General features: G+C 46.3%; 2 non-coding genes across 2 annotated transcripts; one reads left to right on the top strand and one right to left on the bottom strand.

The window, feature by feature from the left end:
• Positions 1 to 384: 384 nt before the first annotated feature.
• Positions 385 to 456, top strand: TRNAA-UGC (transfer RNA alanine (anticodon UGC)). The gene has a single exon. It is a non-coding gene; the product is annotated as a tRNA-Ala (tRNA).
• Positions 457 to 2,692: 2,236 nt separating this feature from the next.
• TRNAA-UGC (transfer RNA alanine (anticodon UGC)) lies at positions 2,693 to 2,764 on the bottom strand. The gene has a single exon. It is a non-coding gene; the product is annotated as a tRNA-Ala (tRNA).
• Positions 2,765 to 22,506: the final 19,742 nt, after the last annotated feature.

Genomic DNA, 22,506 nt, shown 5'->3' with positions numbered 1-22,506 from the left:
AACTCTGTTGTGCCTTATGATCTGTTTATGTTGATGGGACTATTCAGTCTTTGGAAAAGCCGTATGATGGACAGACATGCCGAGCCACCAAGATCGTCCAAATCTTTGTTTCGTGAACAGTGTGCTTTGGTGAGGAGTGTATATGCTGCACGTGAAGAACCTCCAAGCTGGCTGCCGTGCCTAGATGCATGTGTGTGCCTCCCTGGATTTTGATGTTTTGATGGGGCTGCAGTGTTGAGTTAGGGCAATGGCGGGCTCCTATTAATCAGCCCGGCAACTTGAGACGCGATCCAGTCTGATTGAAGTTTTCCTCCTTTCTACGGATGTTCTTCCATGCAATAAAGAAAAAAACGATATACGACTATAAGTCTTTCGGGAACGAATGGGGACGTAGCTCAGTGGTAGAGCGTTCGCTTTGCATGTGAAAGGCACCGGGTTCGATCCCCGGCGTCTCCAGGCGTCACTTACTTTTTGTTCTTTCCTTTCTTTTTTTTTAACGAGCATGCAGAATCTCGATAACGTAGAACGGAGTCCATCCGCTTCGATTTCTCGCCAAACGTCGGCTCTCACAGCTGTTAGCCAGAACTGTTATGGCACCTTTTCGAGGATGCAGGAAGGTGACAAAGAAGAGAGTGGTGTGCAGGGACGACAGTCAATAGACGACAGACACGCTGTAAGAAGTGCATGTCGCCAGTTTATTCCCTCATTTTGCACCACGAGCGGCAGTGGCAAACTTTGTCTCCTATAGAAAAGTGACCGAGAGAGATGTCAGGAGGTAGGAGAAGAAAGAACAACGCACCTCTCGTGCCGCCTATGACCACTTCTATTCTCCAGCTCCAGAGTACTTAACTAAAGTGAAACGGTGACCAACAGCCGGAGAGAGGGTGCGATATACAGCAAGTCTGGCTAGACATTTTATGCGAATTACGCTTAAACATTACCTAGCAGTCACGACACGCTGAGTAACCGGTCCGCTTAAAGTGCACTCGGCAGTAAGAATGTGCAATAAGAGTAGAAAAAAAGGGTGGTGTGTGTGTGTGTGGGGGGGGGGGGGGGGGGGCACTTCAGCTCCGCCTTACTGGTGTCATGCAACATCGTTAATCTCTCCCTTCAGGCCTGGGGTCCTCTTTCCATATCACTTCGCAGACCCTTTCGGAGAACCCACACAACCTGTCCTTAACTAGATCGAAAGTACGCGGCTGAGTGGCCTATTATCCTCGAGAAAAAAATACCTTGGTGTCGTAGGAATAGCATGTCTGACTTCGGATCCAAGGGGCACCGGCTCGATTTCCATCTCTTATATATCCACTTCCTATATATCCCAGACGAATTCAGCGCAAAGCACGCTTATGTGCACTCACCGCACCTTTATTTCGCAACTAGTGCACTTTCACAGCGCAAAAGCGAAAACTAACGAGAAATAATTAATTTCAAGATTTTTCTAAAAATGAGGACACACTGTTATTGCCTCTTTTCTTGCGGCGCCAGCTGGATTCCTCATTCCTCGATTGCATTCCTTGATAAGTCCATAAGCAGTGTCAGACACATCTAAAAAATTCAGCACCTGTTCCAGGAACGAATTGCGTAACAGCTAGCGTTTTAGCGCGATAGCGTTAAGGCTCGCATGCAGCGGATAATCCAACGGCGTCGGCGACCGTGGTGGTGCGGTGTGAAAAAATATGGGTTGGTCGAAAATGTCTTGACGTCATACATGGAGCGACGGATTTGAAAAATTCACAAAACATCGCAAAAATTGATATGCTGTCGCAACATCACTCAAATGTCATTATGACATGTAACAATATAAAGCAAATCAGGTGCACTCAAAAAAATAACGAGATGAGATGGAAATCGAACCGATATCGCTTGGATCCGGGCATGCTACCCTAAGACCACCAATGCTTTTATTTTCCCGAAAACAAAGGCCACTGAGGAACGCCCGATTTGTGTGTCTTTGTCCGAAAGGGTCCGTGTGTGCGAATTTTTAAGCAAAGAGGACACGAGGCCGCTGAAGGCAGACATTAAAAACACTGCTTCATACCCGCAAGGCGGAGCTTAGGTGCCCCCCCCCCTCTCGCCCCGTGTTTTTCCCATCCTTATATCACCTTATTGTTGCTCCGTGCAGATTTACACGGTTCGGTTTCTCACCGTGACTTAATTGCTAGGTAACGTTTAGGCGTACTTTGCATAAAATGTCCAGCCAGATTTACTGTATATGTTCACCCTATCTCCGGCTGTGGGTCACTGTTTGACTTACTTACGTACTCTGCAGCTGGAGAATAGAAGTGGTCATAGGCGACATGAGATGATGATGAAGATGTCCTCGGGCTGAACGGCATGAGAGGTGCGTTGTCCCCTCTTCTTTCTCCTTCTGACCTCATTCTTGGCCACTTTACCACGCTAGCGGCAGTGTGCCACTGCCGCTAGCGTGGCAAAATGAGGGAAGAATTAAAGTGGCGACATGCACTTCTTGCGGCGTGTCTCTCGTCTATCGATTGTCGTCCCTGCACACCACTCGCTTCTTTGTCACCTTCATGCGTCCTCCAAAAGGTGCCATAACAGTTCTGGCTAACAGCTGTGAGAGCCAACGTTTGGCGAGAAATCGAAGCGGGTTGACCCAGTAGTACTTTATTCCAGATTCTGCAGGCCCACTCAAAAAAAAAAGCCGAGAACATGAAAAGTTAGCAACGCGTGGAGATGCCGGGGATCGAAGCTGGGGCCTTTCACATGCAAAGCGAACGCTCTACCACTGAGCTACATCCCCATTTTTTTTCTTTCATGGTATTTATTTACATGGTTTTGTATACAAAGCATATACTATTACTATTATATTATATTACTATTATATTATATTATATAAATATTATTACTATTATGTTACCATTATGTTTCTGCCATGTAGCGCCTACCTAGGTGCTCTGTAAATAGTTGTTTTTGTGTGTGTATATACACACACACATATGTATATATATGCTTTGTAGCTACATCCCCATTCCTTTGCGAGCCTCTTTATCAGCTTCATCCATCCTCCAAAGACGCCATAATAGTTCCGGCTAACGGCTGTCAGAGCCCACTGATGGAGATTATAAGCCTTAGGCGAGAAATCGAAGCTGGTCTATCCGGTTCTACTTTCTTCGCGATTCTGCACGCCCATTACGAAAGAAAAAAAAAGCGAGATAATAAAAACTTATGTACAACTGGAGGTGCCGGGGATCGAACCAGGGGCCTTTCACATGCAAAGCGAACGCTCTACCACTTAGCTGCACCCCCATTTTTCTTCACCATGATATTTATTACAGTGATGTAATGTTCTATGTACATGAACTATATACAAGCCATTATGAAAACAGTGTTAAACAATACATATTGAAAAGACCATGCACTAGAAAAGGGGCAATGCAGAGCACATCACTAATAGTGAGTGCCACTCCGGTTCGTACTCAGTCTGGGCATACACGTCTCTTAGATAAACAACCATTCGACTGAAGTGATACTTTGTAGACACAACAGGTTCACAGTGTCTGTCCATCATGCGGGTTTTCGAGGGGCTGCACAGTCCAATCAGAAAGAACATGTCCAGAGGTTCATCAACAAATGGCAGAGCAGGGAGATAGCGAACAGAATGTGGAGTCAGATGAATTCTTTTTTTAAATGTGCGTTGCAGGATATTCCAGAAGAGTACTGCATCTTTGCAACTGATAAAACAATGCTCAATTGTTTCTGGTTCATCACAAAGGCGGCAATTAACGGTAGACACAAAAATGCCCTTTTTCTCTAACCATGTTTTAACGGGCAACGTACCGGTGTGTAACTTAAAGAAAAAGGTCTTTGTATACGGCGAGACTGGCATCTTACGTACTCTTTTGAGTACGTCATGCCCAGGGAAACCAAAATACAGAGAGCGGTACATGGGCGGAGGGAAGAGCATACTAATCAAATCCTTATACAACTTTTTCCTCGACACTAAAAAAAGTAACTCAGGAGAAAAACGAACTAGTAGGAAACGGACAGCCAAATACACCTCTTGCATTATGCCCCACAAACACGGACGGTCACAAACATTGGAAGACACAATGAGGTTGGGTAAAACATTAACTAAATTTGTTTGCAGGAATGAACGTACTATTGGGTGTGTAGTGTCACGGAAAAACATGAAACGTGACACTATCTGTCGGACATACAGGTGAACTAGACCAAGGCCACCAGCGCTTACAGGCCGAAAAAGGTTATCACGCCTCATGGATTCAAAAGACGAATCCCACACAAAAGTAGTGAAAACCCTGTGAAAACGTTGGATAGGAAGTCTTGCGCAATTAATAATTTGCAGTACATAATATATTTTAGAACATGCGCAGGGTATTTTTCAAAGAAAAATAAATACTGCAGGCGACGACCGTTAGCACAGTTATTCAGGTAGGACTGCATAGCTACATCACAAAATGCTTCGCAGACACTTAAGAAAAAAATTCGTAGTCCTCCAATGAACTTTTGAGTGACTACAGGTTAATGAGAAAACCAGACTGATACCGAATGTCCACCATCCAATGCAATAAAAGTAATTCATTTTTTGAGTGTGGCCATTTTGTTTTCTGCATGATCTGCTGCGACGCTTCCCGTAATCTCAAGTCTACAAAGAAAAAATATAGTGCCTTAGATCCTCAAGCGCAATCACGAACGTTGCTTTTACGAATTACGCGTATCAGATTCCAACTTCCCATAGCAGTGTCAAGCTGTGCAAAGAAGTCTTAAAGGGAGACTGAAGCACTTTTTCTGAAAATCGGGCTGGCAGCGGCATCCTATAGTTTTTCATGCTGTATACTGGAATATTGCATCCAAATAAGGCAAAAACAAGCGCGAATTGCCTTTTTTAGCCGAAATATGCGGCCTGTGCCGCGGAGCACGCCGCGCGGCGCGCCGCCGCCCGTGATTGGTCAAGAGAGGTCGTGACGTCACTTTGAGGACTGGAGCAGCTGCCGATGCGGATCCGGCGCTGCGTTGAGGGCAGATCGCAGCTTTCCGTGTCGTTGTAAAAGCGAATACGGCGACTATTTTTTTTTTTACTGACCACCGAAGTAAAGGATAATACAGTTTGCTCATTCGACGTATCGCCTGAAACCAAAAAAGACACAAGCAAAAAATTCTATGCCTAGCACAAGCATACGCCAGCGTCAAAGACGCGATACAGACCAAGTGTAAAAGGTGCCAGCACAACATCGGCTCGTATTCTCGGAAAGGAAGGGGTGCGAACAATACTCAAGTCAATTACCACCACCGGACGCCTCCTGGCTCGCCCGGAAGAGCGTCATCCTAAAGAAAAGGCCCAAAGCACTGTGTAAATCCTATTCTCAGTACCCGGCGTTGCAGGATGGGGCAAGAAAGTATTTCAAGTGAACGATGAAGGAGCACAAAGTTGGTGTCAAAATTAGCGAAGCGCAGTGGCCAAGTACTGCGAGGCATGTGACCACAAGATAGTGACGCAATCATGGTGCGCTGGAAACCAAGCCAAATACGCGCTTAAATACGCTTCACTCCTGGCGCGTTCAGCAGGTGCCAGAAAATATTAATCGCTGCCTCGGAAACGTTCGCCCTTCCTAGATTTGCAGTTTAGGTTCAGTGAAGTAGTTGCCAACTATATGTGTGTTTAAAAGCCAAGCTAGCTGCAACTCGCCCGCTGCCACAACTTGATGAAGAAACCGAGTAAGGTTGCGGTGTTGTTTTGCAAAAACTCGGTTGGCATTCATTTCTCTCATAAATTTGCATCCGAAATCAACGTCGAACGCTTTCGTATTAATTGCTTAGCTAGGATTAAACGAGATGCCGCATATGAAGAGCTTCGATGCTTGCTTGATTTGCTTTATTGTGCTTTGCTCTGCTTGCTTGCTTGGACACGCCGAACCGAGTATAAAATCACTAACCGAGCCTTGCTGAGCACGTCTCAGGTGGTCTGGCCGCACCTAAGCTGACGAGAGCAACACATGCTTAAGCCTCTATAAGGTTTCTTCAGGGGCTAAGTGAGCATGTTTCTACTTTTAAAAGAGGCGCTTCTTCGGAATGGTGACACGCCTCTTATGCGCGTGGAAATCGATGGAACTGTGTCATGGTTCAGCCGCGCCTTTTCGACAGAAATCTCCAGAGATCACACTAGGACAAGCTCTGCCTGTAGCCGCTCTTACGAAAGTGTTTCGAGCAGAGTAAGCTTGCTTTAGTCGGCTTGAATTCTTCGTCACAGCAGCGAGCGGTTGTGCTGCGAGCTTGTGGTATTGCGGAAAACAGTGGAAGACTACACAGTCGCGGCCGTAGTTGTTCGTGGACACGAACGCAGAGTAGTACCTGTTGAATCTGATTCTCAAGATCGGCTGACACGTTTTGTACGTCGCAACGCACGCAGTACGAGGAACAACGCATGCAGCACGAGAAACAACGCGCGCTGAAAGCGCGCTCGGGTGCGCCGAAGCATCCCCGGCTCCTCAACATGACGTCACGCTGGCCGACATGGACGAGGTTTCCCTCTCCGCTGTTCCCCTCTCCTGCGCTCGCGCGGGGCGCGGGAAATTTGAACATCGCGTTTTTAATTGGTGATTGCGCCGTTGTTTTAGCCAAAATCGAAAAAATAATTTCACAGACGTGATCAGCAATGACACTACTTCAAAACCCTAGAAGGTTAGCTGATTCGAAAACCGCCTCAGTATCCCTTTAAGCACCTGAGCAAAATGGTATATTTCTTTTCGAATTCAGCATAACTGTACATCCTCAGCGGCTGACGCGGCCATTTCCAGACGTACCTGTTTTCTCCATCTGAACGGGGGACAACTTCGTATAGGGTGCCCTGACGATTACAACAGGCTGAGGATGCTTTTGCGTTGTTGAAATTACATAAGTAAGCTAGGCAGCAGGCGTGCTGTATGATTGCTTTTTTTTAGGACACTAAGCTACTCTGCAGTCTCCTGCATAAATCATCCAGCCACATTTCTGCCCCTCACGTTTTAACTAAATTATTGTCATAAAGTTTCAAGCAAACTGAAACAAGCGAGAAAAATAGCACAAGTCGGAGCGCTAACAGTACGCTTTAGAGCATTATTTTGTCCCAGTATTAATAACTGCGATGCATTTTTTTCGAACAAATCATGTCAAATCACACTATTATAATAACGCGCCGTCGCTTATGCCACGCCTTAAAATCTTCTCACTGGAAGATGCTGAACGATCACTTAATCGCGTACAAATACACGGCACCATAAACGATATTCGGCGTCTGGTTTCCCGCTTCACTGTTTTCGAATGGAGAGCCCGCTGAAGCAGCCTTGAGACTCCTTACCGTCGGATATTATTCAAGCCAAGGAAGAAACTAAAAGACGAAAAGCTAATGACATTTATGTATTGCTGCTAATGGAGAGATGAAAGGCCGTCTCTTTACCGCCTCCGCTTTTGCCTAATGGCACGCACAGGCGTTCCGACGTCCAAATAACAGCTCTACGTGGAGTGGCAAGCCCGGACACGAAAGACTTGGCCATTGCCTGCTCAAATAACGATCAAGTGGAAAGAAAAGCATACGGCCGGGAAGTTGAAAGCAGATACTGTTTGACAGATATAATTATGAGTGATTTCCCCACAGCGCTCTTTAATTCTTTTCCGCCCTTTAGTTCAATTGCAAACTGGAGTGAGCTAAAAGCCCTAATGAGGTAGAGGAAGCACGGTTTTTGTGGCGTGGGTTAGCTTTGGAATGGTACGCAATGCATCAGTCGCAATTTTTGGCGCCACACGTATGAGATCACGTCAGGCGTGATCTATAGAGCAACGATTACGTTGTTGTTTTTGCAAGTCTCACGTGACCTCACACCTACTTGTGACGTCGTAACTACCATTCTGTTGCTGAAATAAAAAGTTTGGCCATTAGTGTTTAACGTGATATCGGACAGGGCCTTACAGTGCACTTTCTAACGTGTTTAGCTCGGGGTTGGGCTTGGTATCTCCGACTGCTGAAATAAAGCAGGAGCATCGGCGCTCTTTTTTTTCTTACCTTTGCGTTCATTGTTGAACTTAATCATTTACAATACGTATATAACGGTGACGCCAAATTTCAGTTCCTCAGCATCTCCCGTTTCCCTTCTCACTTTATTGAAACAACCTTTATTTGCGCCCGGCCTTTCCGCGTTCGTCCAGGAAGGTCAAGACATAGGCAATGAGGAACACACAAAACACCACGAGTGCCACGGGTTCCTCGTTGCCTATGTCCTCGTCTTTTGCGCAATTTTAGCATTAGTGGAACTATGAACCAACTAGCTCGCAGGAACGTCTTGCGTTCTTCGCCTCAAGCAAAGGGGCAGCCGCCCCTAAAATGGGACGCCTTGGTGCACATTAGATACTTTAAAATGCTATTCCTTGTTCTCCTCACACTCTAAGGTTAAGGGCACCGGATGCGAAAATTGCGGAACTCGGTAAGAAAAAAAGTGTTTCACAAGACATACTTACCCTCTTTCTCCTTTGACGCTTCGTTGCAAATGGCGGTGTTGGTTTTTAATTATGCGAAGACCTTCATGCATAAGCAACGATAATAGCGTGCACAGGGCTCATCTCTTCCGGAAAGTCTAGCAAGTAGCGAAAAAATAAGTGGCATCCGTTAAGGCGCAACGAAAACCAAAAAAAAAAAACTTACCTTTGCCGCGCAAAGGCCTCGTCCTGGAAAGTTCTTCACGGGGGATTTATTTATTCCTCTTTCGTTCGCTTTTACGTTTGTAGGCTTACCACGGTACTGAAAAGACGAAAGACGTACAAAACTTTTGCGCTTAGTTGCGACCGGCTTCGTAAACAAGCAGCAGTGTGGAAGGCCGCGCTGGAAGCACTGCCTTCACAACTGCGCTGACCGCATCGACGTTTACGGTTCCGAGAAATTGCTGTGTCTTCGTTAACCTAAGCAGCCGCTGGAATTAAACGTCTAAACACGGCGCTAGAATAAATGAAGCCAAATATTTAAGTTTACCTAGCAATAAAAACTGCAGCATCCCAAGATATAATGCGTACAGCAGTGTAATTTCAAATTCGGTTGCGAAAGCAACACTACGCGAGTCACCGAGCCATTTCGCGTAGCTGACGAAAGGCAATACTGCGCATGCGCGAGAAGCACTGACGTCACACGGCGCACAGCTGGCGCGCCACCACCGTCGCTCGGCGGGTGACTCATAGGTGCCTTCGCCAAGCTCGCCAATTGCGCATGCGCAGCAGCGGCGCAGAGCTGGAGTGCTGCGGCCGCCGAAGCTGCCGCGCGCTCTCCATCGCCTCTGTCTCTCTCTCCTCGTTGTTTTCGCAATCCTCCATGTTTAACCAGGTCTAAACCACTGCCAATTTGGGGCCTTCTTTTTTTTTGGATACGAATAAGGCCTTTACCAAAATTTGCTAGCTTTCTTGTGAACCGAAGCATGATGTGGGCTTGAAAGGTTCTTTTTCTTCACGTTGGTCATTTTATTCAATAATAAATTGCGTTCAATCTCTCTATAACTGCAATTTGAATGGAAATCAGAAACGCACAACGTGAATAAGATTGATGAAACACTGCCAGGTGAAAGACTGCCAAGGTTCTATGAATGTAGAGAATGACCGATTCCACATATGTGGACATTAGCCCATTATCGCTATCCGAAAACGTGCCATCCGTGAAGACTGGATTTCAACGCCGGAAGCAAAGTGAAAACCGAACTGCGAGCGCACCTAATTAGCATTTGGCCTAACTATGCAAATCGACCATCATTTTTTGTTGTTGTTCAAGTGACATAGGGCGCGCATTTAAAGAGAGCGTTCATATAGGACTTCCACTTCCTCTACCCCCTCCCCCCTCCCCCCACACAGATATTCCTTAAACGAGAAATTCTCTGCAGAAAAAAAAACGAATTCGGCTCCATTTTTGTCGTCGGAATAATTTAAAGGAACGCACTGGGTAAATGGGTTCCCACCCTCCCTAACCGCCTTTACGAAAATTTTCCAATGAATTTACCACTGGTCGCATATTACTGTAGCAGGCCAGGGTCATCTTACGGCGGCCGACATCTTCACCTTTCGTTTCGCTCATTTATTTTATCTATACGCGTAGGTGAGAACGTTCAACAACACTGAACCGTACTCTTACATTATGTTTTTGGTGTTTTCTATCAGTCTTTAGATTCTTTGCTGTTTTCAAGTGACTGGAGCTTTGGAAAGATGGTTCCAGTTTCCAAATTAAGTAAAACTCATTCCCTTCAGAACTATAGCCCGATATCGCTCGTAAGCATAACATTTACTATTTTCGAACTTATCGTATATTCCGTCTTATCAAATTCCTTGAGTATAATTTGTTTTTCGGGACCGGTAAACGTGACTTCAGGGAAACATTCGCAGTCAACCGCAATCCATATGTTTAACTGATGATCTATTTGCCTACGCTGACCTCAGCTTCGATATAATCCGTGCGTTTTTAGACTTCACGAAATCATTCGATGCTGTCTGACATCATCTTCTGATTTTTAAAATTAGCAATCTTCACACCGATTCGAATGTAGTCGACCGGATTAAAAGCTGCCTAATCGATACCAGTACATCACCGCTATCGAATGTTTATTCACTTACACTTTCGTAATATTGGTCATTCGATATACCTTAGGGGCCAGTGCTGGGTCCTCTCCTCTTCTTAATTTATGTTAATGATCTTCCTACTTCGATTACTCATTCCTGAATTGGGGTTTTCGCAGACGGCTACATTACTTGTTTGCAAAATAACTGACCATACTGATTCGCATAACTGCAAAGTTATCTTAGCAGCATTTCCAACTGATGAGGGAACTGGCTCATGCGATTACCCGTCCACAAATGTTAAATCAAGCATGTATTACAACGGCGTAACATCGATAAAACTCGTTCTTGCTTTCTCCATGGAACTTCACTTGTATCAATGAAGTTGCCCAAATACATCTATGTGCATAAATCATGCAACTTATCATGGCATCAAGATGTTCAACACGTCAGCAATAACGCGCTAACCTGATTCTTGGACTATTATGTCTAAACGTTTCTGCCGCACCCAAGCCGATAAAGTAATCCACTACAAAATGTCTCTGTGTGCAAGGTTAGAATGTGTATCGCCAGTCTGAGATCCCGGTCAAATCAAACTGATCATCGCAGTCAAATCTATAAGAAAATTACCCAGACCGTTCCAGTTTTCGAAACTATCCCCCGTACTCTATCGTCGCATCCATGAAGAACACACTCATCTTGCCGGAACTCTCTTTGCATCGAAAATGTTTCTGCACCGAATACTGAAATCCTCCCTTCAATAATGTTCTCTTTGCTCACCATTCATAAATTTCATCCTTTTCTAATCGCGTGTTAAAAGTTGGTATCCATTTTTCCAGAACTAAAATGTACGGTGATTCTTTAACCAAGAACCAGCAATGACTGGAACACCTTCCTCCCTCCAACGCTTCCATTCTGTACGTAGGTAATTTAAAGTCTGATGTAATTTCCGCCATTTTGAAAACTGATTATTGTTGCCATATTGAGCAGTATTTTGTCGCTGACCACCCCTTTCTGTATTGCCTTCGGACGTGGAAATCATATGAAATAAATTGAGAAATCTCTCAAATTTTCATACATCTCATGGGGCTAAGAAAACATAGGGTGACATTGCCGGCCCATTCATCCTCTTCTCTGATGAGAGCTGCTACTCCGGTGCCAATTTTGCATCGTTTAATGCGCCTTGATCACATTGGTCCGCGTGTACCACGCCCACCACGATTCCATGACGCCACAGAGTCGTCGACTGCAAAGCCATTCACTTCACAGGCACTTGCCTGTGTTGTTATGATGCAATAAAAAAAATGATAAAGAAATTCAGGAGATTATTTTCGTGAGTTGTCAGAAACTGGTGCCACGATAATTTACGTCATACAAAGTTAACGAGGCGTGCATTTAAGGGAGTGTCGAGGACCGAGCGAGATTTCTCGAGAAGCACGTGCCCCGCCTCTTGCAACTGGCCGCATCAGCGGTGGCAGCGGAGCGCAAAGCAATCAATACACGCCACTGCCAGACCCTCTGCAGTACGTGTCACCGACTGATAACGTGGAAAACGGCTAATGAACCTGGCACTTGGTAGGTGGGAGTACTCGCGCCTACTGGCACCACTTGCTTGGTTTGACAAAGTTTCGTTCGCCTCAGTGAGTACAGAGTGTGATTAAAGTGCGCAAAAACAAAGTGAATGATGAAGCCGCCTTTCAATTTGCTACCCTAGCCAAGGTATGCGTGGTGATGCCCATCATTCTCTGACAATAATTTCAAAAATTGGAAAATTGGAAGATACTGTTACGGAAATATTGAAGGTAATGGTCTATTATTCTGGTACGTAACAAAATCTTTCTTTGAAAGCGTTTCCATTGTCCACATCGAACAGTTCAGACTCCTATAGAAAACCAATGGGGAAAGCTTTTGGCCTTAGCAAGAACGATAATAAAAAAAAATGTCAGACTTCCGTCGGGTGACCTCAGGATATATTAATTGCTACAGTGAAATCTCGCATTCTATGAAAAAATTGCTTTGATAAACAGTTGTCCGCTAAATAATGCTTTTGTCCAGAATTGTTGGGTCTGGGGGCGTATGTCAGGGGAGAGGAATACGGAGTCGAAAAGGGAAAAACAGCATGCAAATGCGCTTGCCCAAAACCGTGCACAGCACACAGTCAAGGCCATATATGAACGACATCCAGCTCACAAATGCGCGATGTTATTCCCGCAGTGTTACAATAAAAAAGTGATGCTCTTGTGCGCCCTCGGTGCGGACTCTACGCCTGAACCGGCGTGGTTGTCCTCAGTGTTAACCAGCTTTGCGCTCTATCAATCCAGTGCTTGCACAGCACTGCTAGCAGATAAAGTTTTCATGCTGTTTATGGGATCGGAGGCACTATCTGACTAGGTGGCATTTTGGCTACTCTCCGACTTCCACCTCACACTGGCACCGCACCAACAACTGGCGCAGGCATTAACGGCGGTTCCAAGCTAGTGTGCCTCATGTCGTGCATTCGCAATCATTAGCCGTTCATCCGCTCAGGCGTGTTAGACTATTCCTTTTACTTCCGCCTACCAGCCACAAGCTCTGAGCCGTCGGGACGTGAGGTACTATGACAGTGCCCTTCATTTGCGGATCTGATGCTCAAAGATATCCGGCGACAATAAGGCGGCCAGAGACGTTCCCCGCAAGCCGGCTTTAATGCGTGTGCGGTTGTCCCTTATGATGAGCGGGACAACCACATGCTCATTCTCTACACAGCAACAATGCTTATATGAAGCATCATGGGGAGCGTGGCTGTCTTAAAGCGTTAAAAGAGTAACTCGGCGGAGGTCTTGTACGTCAGTCAGCACACCAGGAGTATGACAGCCGGCATGCCCAGAAACTTATCATATGCCAAATTTTGCAGCCTTTGCAGTTCCGTAGAGATTTTCCTTTAAATGACGAAAAAACGACGCAAGTGACCATGCCGCGCGGGTTATGCATTCTCGCTCGAACAAAGTCTTCACGCATTGTGTATTTCTAGATATAGAAAACGACAGGCGTGTAAGGCACCGGCGCCTTCGCTCGCAGCCCTCTTTAGTATGGGTGAATTGGAGCCGGGTATGGCAACATCTCCGCATATGATGGGTGCTGCGCTGTCGCCATCTCCACTTATGAAGCAAAGTGCAATTGACGGTGCGCAGCTACGTGATATTCGACTGTACTGCGCTGTCATATAGCACATGTATTTCCAGCTTATTTTAACAGGAATTCAGGTTGAGGGACCTCTTTGTGTTTGTAACGATGCGTTCTAAGAAAAAAAATTGCAGATATAGCCGCGAAAGCCTACCTAAAACTCTTACAAGAATGTATTCTCGAGGACTGTGCATCGAATTTTGCCTTACTTTGTCCAAATAACAGTGATGTCCACTTGACGACCCACAGCGAGCGGACGCAGTTGCAATCGGATAAAACAACAGACACTTACATTCCGGCATTTCGATTTTTTTCTCATCGAGATATGGCCAAGAATATGGCTCTGCAGAAGCCATTCCAACGAGTAATAGAAATAGCAATCCAAAATGTGACAGTAGGTTATAATAATTTTATTACGAGTGCAATATTCACCCTCTTTTTAGATTTTACAAATTCATGACTTTCGTGATCGCCTCTACCTGCAAGTACTGTGCACGCCGATTATGAACGTCTTGATGCGGTGAATATTTTTCCGCAGCTGGTAATGCCTTGTTGGGCGCAGTTGCGGTGATGGGACTGTTAATGGATTCTTTTAGCTTAGTGGAGCCGCACTAGCCCAGACACAGGTCGGTTCACCGGACGCCGGCTGCGCATGCGTAGTAGCCACGCCTGGCACCGTCCCTGCTCGTGCGCGTTGAGTCTAGAGCTTTGAAGGTTATCGCGCGAGCGTCGGCCGGCCTACCGTTCCAGGCATCTAGCGGCCAATTTTGGAACAATGAAAGACACGATTTCGCATACCCCTCTCCCTCATTCGCTGTTTCATGCTCCAACCATCACCACCGCGACGAAATAACTTCCCTTTCTCTTTATTCAAAGCTTTCCGATCTTTGCGACCAGGTGTGGACTTGGTTACCTCTTCGCGGATGATAACAAGATTGGTGGGAAAGATCTGTTAAAGCCGATTATTGGCACTGCTTCATTTGAACAACTTTCTGAGTTGAGAGAAATACGCCGTCTCCATATAGCCTGGCCATACTGCCTTTGTCCACAAATAAGATTTCGCAATTTCTTTTTGCAGGGGGGTATAACTGCTGCAATGTTCGATGGTATCTCAGATCACTTAACGCAAGAAAAATGACTCGACCACATACGTTAACGGAGCGCAACGAAATTGTTTAATTTGGAAAGTTCAGGTCCCAGTGAGAGATTTCCTGGAAGGTCAGCCATACACACAAGGCAGACAGCCTCATTCTTCAAGCCTTTTACAGAGAAAACAGCTCGGAAGATGCGCGGCATGAAAGGAGGCCTAGAAAAACAACTCAGGAGGAAGACGCCCTGATGAAAGCTGCCGCTGCCAGTGATCCTTTCAAGACAGCGAAGAAAATTAAAGATCTTGGCCTTCGCCTAAGCCTTTCAGCTATCCGAAAGAGACTTAATAGTGCAGGTCTGAAAAGCCGTGTTGCTGCGAGAAAGCCGCTTTTGACCAGCGAACACCATAGGAAGAGTTTGATGTTTGCACGTCAGCACGAACAATAGAGCGTTGCGAACTGGCAAGAAGTCATCTTTAGTGACGAATCGACGTTCACTTCCGGCTGGAACCAGCGACTTCGTGTTCGTGGAGAGTGAATGGGTGCCGCTGAGTTTTACTTTGCTTCTGTGTCATTTCACATGGACAGCGCAGTCATCACCAGCACCCGGTTTACACCCACTGAAGAGCAAATGCCTCTCACGTTCTGCTGCAACTCACCCGGTCCTGAGATAGGTGCGGCCATGTTATCCCTGCAAACTTATTAATCCCATCCGCCCGCCGAACTTTCCGTCGGCCCCCGCTACGCTTGCCTTCTCTTGGGAACCAGTCCGTTACCCTTGATGACCATCGGTTATCTTAACTTCCATTAAGTGCCCTGCCCATTTCTTCTTGATTTCGACTGAAACGTGGTTAACTCGCATTTGTTGCAGAATAATAGACATTTGGGCAATTTGGTACAGAGTCATTTTTGAATTTGCCAGCGCAAAGGGCAAGGACGAGAAGTAGACACGACAAGCGCTGATTCGCAACAGAAGCTTATTGAAGCAGAGATTGCTTAACCACGCAAGCGCACCAAGCGTGGTAATTTATTCTCTGTTTTCTCCAATAAACTTTTGTTGCAACCCGCGTTTGTTCCCTGACCCACTCTGTTCTCTTCTTGTGTCTTAAAGTTACACCTATCATTTTCATTTGCATACCTCGCTGCGCCGTCCTCAATTCAAATTGCAGCGTAGTAGCAGTGTAGTGTGGTAACCATGTAGGAGGAAGATGGTCATCGTGGCAGACATGTCTATAGGGGAGAAGTATGTGAAAAAGAAGTAGTTATCATGGGAGGATGGCGGACAGCACGGCGAAAGCGGAGGAATATGACACATACCGCATGTGGCAGCTGCTGTGAAAGCCGCTTCCCGAGTAGAGGCTTTAGGACCCGCATACCAGAGCGTAGCGTCAGTCGAAGCGTGAATATGTGTGCAAAACTGAAAACAGTGGCCTGTAGCTATAAAAATATGCATCTCGCTCTGAAATTCTTTAGCTGAATATATCACGAGATAAAAATACCTTAACAGTTTTCGCTCAGTCTCTCGTCGCATATTGGTGAGTGTTTTGCTTAGTAAATTCGATGCATCACTTTTATTGTGGCTACGACGATGAAAACGTCCGCAGTGTCGGAGCAAGCGGGCGTGTCTCGGTCAACGTCACGGGCGCAATTGCCTACGCCGGTCTGGGTCCTCTCTTCCGCATCCGGGGAAGGCCTACGGCTGAAGTCTACAATGAGATCATCGACACTGTTCTCCTTCCCTTCACCGTTTACGAACCTTTCCCTGGGAAATGTGTTTATTTCCAGCACGACAGCTGTTTGTTTACGCTGCATCCTCAGTGCAAGACAATTTGAACAGCTCTGGCATTGCGCAGCTCCTCTGGCCCCCAAAAAGCTCCGACCTGAATATCATCGAACATGTTTGGGGCCTAATGAAGGCATGACTGGCTCGCTCCAGCTTGACAAGCATTGACGCCGACACTCTGTGGGCATTCATTAAGAGAGTGTGGAATGTTCTCCGACAAGACCGAGAGTTGGCAGAATCGCTGTTCGTTTCTATCCTGAAAAGGATAAAAGATGTAAAAGGAAGATAGGACGGTGCTTCGAAGTATTAGAACGAAGGTAATAACACTAAATTCACTGCGACAATGCATAAGAAGCACTGGTATCTTCTGGAATAAAGAATATGTGCATTTAATTTCCATTTAATCATTTAATCAACATTAACGGGTAAGCATCGATGACAGTGACAACCACCACTGAAATGCGCAGCACCTTTTAAATATCGTACACCTGCCCATGCACATGTCGAACCGCTTAGCGTTTATCTGACTTTCAAACGCCTTAGTGACACGATCTTCCCTCGTCTTCCTCTTAACTTCTACCAGCAGCTCCGGCTTCGCGGCTGTACACATTCTAATCCTGGAAGCGTTGTCTTATTTCGGCCTCAGGGTCTAGCTTACAGATCTGGATACTCTCATCGCTGATAATTTTTCTCCGCTTCAGAGTAACTTCAGAACATTGAGGGGAACTTCATAATTAAGATTATTTTTCTTATTTATAGATTACATCTATCGATATTAAGGCAATTATGTAAATTTTTATGCGTCTTCTGTAACTGAATTTTTAAAGCTAACTGAAATAGTTGCTCAGTAATTACAACGAGCGCCCTCACAAAATCATTCCTTAGGCGTTAATGCTTAATCGATTGTAAATATTACAGGCACATATGTATGAAAAAATTAAGAGCTTTCTTGCACTCTTCAATGCCTTAGGAGACATTTGCAACAAGAAAAATTATTCTGCTGTCATCGATCACGATATCCCGCTGGCAAGTGTTACAGCAACTGCACCAAAGTGAAAGTTTATTCCCCCGTTTGACTTGTTTGCCCCTCGAATCCTTTTGATGAGAGAAATTCTTGTTTTTAATCGACGGAAGCTCTAATCTTCTGATCTCTTCTTGCTATGGTAATACTATGATGGATCATGCTGTCGTTAGGAACTCGCGCAAATCGCGATGCGCCGGGACAATCGGAGCACGATTCGCTCACAATTCTCGACGACCGCTCATCAAACATATTCATGTTTTGAGTGCCTAAAACATACCTGGCTGCAATATTTTGTCATGGCACAAATTATAACGCTAAATGTAGAAAAAATAATGAAATAACGAGCATTTTGTCCAATCTGGCCTGTTTACTTGCCCCGTCCTTCCTTTTTTCTTTGGTTTGGGGCCTTCCAAGCAAAAGAAAAGAAAAAATGAAAGTCGAAGGAGGCCGCAAAATAAGAACGCATCGCGGGCTCAATCTAATATTCGTCCGAATACTGTGTAGGGTGATCCACAGTAGTTGCCTCTGCAGAAATGACGTTAGGCACTCCAGATGTAGCTTCGTAGCGTCCAATTCCAGATAACACCAAAGAATACGTGGCGCACAATACCATCGCTGGCTATTCGATGAAGCAAAAAAAAAATAGAAAGCTACTTGCCCAGGAGAGAGTGGAGGCAGCTTAACGAACAGCAAAAAGAGTGAGAGAAACTGGCCTGATGCTTCCCTCGCCACGGCAGATAATTCTGCCCCATGGATTTGTCCCTCTTCTTGGTCGTCGCTCGCGCGATAACCTTCGATACGCGCTAGACTACGCAGTACACGCCAGGTAAGCAGATATGCGTCTACTCTAGTACGTCTCCGCTACGCTGAAAGCCTTTATTCTCGTCGGCTAGCGGGACTCATTCGGTGCTGGCCACAAGCCAAGCACACCGGTGTCTATTCTTCTTATTTTATTGCTCAAGAGCTGTGCTGCGAGGATGCAAAAATGCGTCGCCAAAGCTATGCCGCAATCACGGGGCGTGCAAGCCCTAGATTGCAATACTGCATTTTAAAAGGTGCGAATCTTCTTCTTAAGAATCACAGCTTATCGGTTGCAGTATCGTCAACAGCCTAAACGCGTCCACTGCAGGACAGAGCCCCTCATATATACTTCGTAAACTGAACCTTGTCGTGCGCCCGCTGCGGCCACCTTACCCTCATAACTTTTTAATCCCATCCACCCACCTGACCTTATGCCACATTATGCTGCGCTTGTCTTTTCTTGAAAGCAACTCAGTTTCCTCAAGGGATAATACGTCATCCCGCTTTCTCATTTCATGCCCTGACCATGCCCTGCCGAAGCCCTGCTCTTGTCATTTGTTCCTTCACCCATCCAGCTTCTGTTCCAGTCTCTAAACATCACAACTATAATTTACCTTGCCTTAGCTCGCAACGCTGTCCTCATCTTAAATTGAACTATTTTCATTACCCCCCCCCCCTTTCTCCCGCATCGGTTAGTAACTGTAAGGCACAACTGGTACATATACTTTCCGCCGCAGGAATATTGGGTAACTGCATTCATCACCTCAGAGTGTGTCTCAGACTTCAGTTATTACTTTGAGGCAACAGGGAAATATTCAAAGGCAGTGTTATGCAAACATTGCAGGTAATGGTCCAATCTTCCGATGCGTATAAAAGTCTATATTTTGTGCGCAAACGGCAGCACTGCAGTGACTATGTCCTTTAACCACGCATGTCTCGTCTTATACACGTGAATTATTACTCTGATGCGTCAAGGTTCCGTTTGGATGAGCTTTGCCTTGTGCTGCCCCTCCCAGTTAAGTAAGCTGCGTTTCTTAGTTTTTGATGGTCATACGTTATGCTTTTACTTTCTAGTGATGTTGAACCTAATCTAGGTCCTACAGCTAATTATATGTTGCAGCATATACTGGAAAAAAAAAAGTAACATTGAAGCCAGGCTAACCGTCATTCAAGGGTAGCTGATGTCATTTACTGACGATGCTTCAGGGAACTGTTCGCGTAATTGACCACACGATCGAACACCACGAAGAAAAATGATATATGCTGGTGGTGGTGTGACATTTTTATTCGAACATCCTTTCTGTTAGGCGTTCAGTGCATCCTGGGCCAAGGCGACGAGGGCACGTTGCAGTCTCAGTTCTAGGGAGACGAGCCAGATGGGCCACGGTGGGGGTGGGGGGAAAGGATAGGCGGGGGACTGGAAGACTGCGTGACACTGTGTAAGGCAGTGTTCTATGTCTGCATATGTGTGTGGACAGTTTGGGCACTGAGGTGTGGAAGTGCACCGGTATAGGTAAAGTTGCTGAGGGCAGGTGCCGACGCCACATCATTGTTTGTGGCAATAAAAGATGGTTTGGTTTATGGGTGTTTAACGTCCCGAAGCTACTCAGGCTATGAGGGACGCCGTAGTGAAGGGCAACGGAAATTTCGACCACCTGGGGTTCTTTAACGTGCACTGACATCGCATAGCACACGGGCCTCTAGAATTTCGCCTTCATCGAAATTCGGCCGCCGCGGCCGGGATCGAACCCGCGTCTTTCGGGTCAGCAGCCGAGCACCGTAACCACTGAGCCACCGCGGCGGGGCGGCACTAAAAGAAATGAAGGTGAAACTACAGACAATATTGAAAAGAAACGGCTAAAAGTTATCTTTTCCGATACCGTTGAAGCAACGGCGACCTATGTGGAAAGAAACTATGGAATTGTTCAACCGAAAAGCGACCGAGCACTACTGGTTATCACGAAATTATACGATTGCAATGAAAAGGTGCCTGTCTTCAAAAAGCGCAGCAAGCTTACGGGATAAGCTATACGCATTTTGGATGAATACTCGGCAGAAACCCTTTCGTAAAGAAAGTCACCATGGCGGTCTGCAGAGGAAGATAAGAGCGCAGGCACCAAAGTTCTAGCTTGTCCGGGACAAACCAACTTTAGAAGACGCGGCCTATACCTGGAGTCTAGAAAACAGCAGTCGTATGAAGTTGTGGAATACGCAGCGATCTTCAGCCGATAAACGCGAATAACAAATATTCAAAAACAAATTCAGCTTGCTAAAAACGATTATATCTAATAAGCCTGAAAGCCTCCAATGATTGTCGATTTTGCACGAACCCGACCTAATCGCTATTACCGAAACCTGGTTGCACGATCCCGCCAATGCTATTCTCCGCCTGTTTACAGGAGGCGTTCCGAAGCCCGGATTGGGAGCAGCGGAGATAAGAGTTAATGCAGAATATCTAAGTAATTTGCGATTCGCTGATGACTTTACCTTGCTAAGTCACTCAAGAAACGAGCTGCAAAGCATGATCGATGAGTTGGACCGGCTAAGCAGGACGGTAGGACTTAAAATTGATATGCAGAATAGTGCACTGCATGGGCTCGGGCCAGCCCGAAAGCCCGGGCGCCGGGCCGGGCCCGGGACTTGATTTATTTTGCCGGGCCTGGGCCGGGCCCGGGCCTGAAGTTGCGGGCCCGGGCCGGGGCTCGGGCTTAAAGCTGTGGGCCCGAGCCGGGCTTGGGTCCGTAAAGACACGGCTGTGTGCGACTTTTCGTTCACTATTGCAGAGTGAAGTGCACAACTGCGTCATTGGAGCAGCGACACGGATAAGCTATGAGTTATAGTGCGCTCTGAGAAAAAAAAACTAAGCTTTATTCATTGACTTATTTATTTCCTTATTTCCACGCCACGGTGGAGTAGGAGTAAAATTCAACCGGCCTTAATTGGCCATTGATCGTTCGTCATCCCAGAACATACCTATACACTATTAGAAATGCATTCGGGAAGAGCATATTAGTTTAGGACGCTTATAGGCTTCAAGCACATATCGTGAAATACTCAAGCCTTTATAGGCTTGAGCACATACCGTGAAATACTCAAGCCTTTATAGGCTTCAAGCACATACCGTGAAATACTCAAGCCTTTAAAAAAAATACTAAAAAAAACGAGTCGGTGGTGGTGGTGAAAACTTTTATTTCATGACATAGAGTTTGGGAGCCACAGAGTGGCCCCGCTGCATGGTCGGCGTCCCTAGTCCGGGACACCGCATTTCTGACACCGCGTTTCTTCTGAAAGGCGACCAGTTCGGCTATGAGCTCAACCTGCGAGATCGCGTTCACTAAAAAAACTGTCATTCTACTGCTTGCTAGGCAGCTTCAATATTGCCACGCGCCTAACGCGCCGCGCGGCCTCCGCGCTGAATCGAAGACGACGACGAAGCGGCGGTGTACTCTCGCGGCGCGCTTGTTCTGTTTGGTGTCGTGGAAGCTGGCTCTATAATTAAAAGAAGGCTCCCAGTCTTGGAATGAAATTTAAGCGCACACGAAAAACGCACACAAGAGGAGATACACACAGGACAGGCTATGACGATCTGATATGACGATCTGTTTCTTTACTGCGCATGTCTCGTTTTATGTATATATTTTCGCTCTCTTCCCAGTCTTGGGTTCTTCCCGACGCCTACCTTCACGGCTCCTCTGGTCGTGACACTGGTGGAGGTTCGACCGATGCTCCCTACTCCTGAGGACGACTCGACGCACCCGCCTCTTGTGACCACCCCTGTCCATCGTGCCAGCCGGAGGATCCGAGGCCTGTCCCCCGAGGCCCTCCCTGTTGTCGGCGCGCCTTCAACTACCATTCCACTCATGGCGACGCCACTGCCCGCCCTGCCTACGACTGTCCCTTCGCGGGCGGCAGAATATAACTGATTACAATCATGGGGGAACGCAAAGTAGACCACTACGCGTGTATGCAGCCCTTTTTATTTAGCTCTCGGAACTTCCGAGTTTATCTTTGCCCACCTACACGAGATCACTCTCCAATAGACAGGCCTGGCGAGCACTACTCTTCCTCACTTCCTTTTGGGTTAAAAAAAACCAACTTTCTGGAAGCCAAAT

The sequence above is a fragment of the Amblyomma mixtum genome, chromosome 3, assembly GCF_055824585.1.
Source record: "Amblyomma mixtum isolate Tamu chromosome 3, ASM5582458v1, whole genome shotgun sequence".
Classification (NCBI taxonomy): Eukaryota; Metazoa; Arthropoda; class Arachnida; order Ixodida; family Ixodidae; genus Amblyomma; species Amblyomma mixtum.
This window is presented reverse-complemented; position numbering and strand designations above follow the sequence as displayed.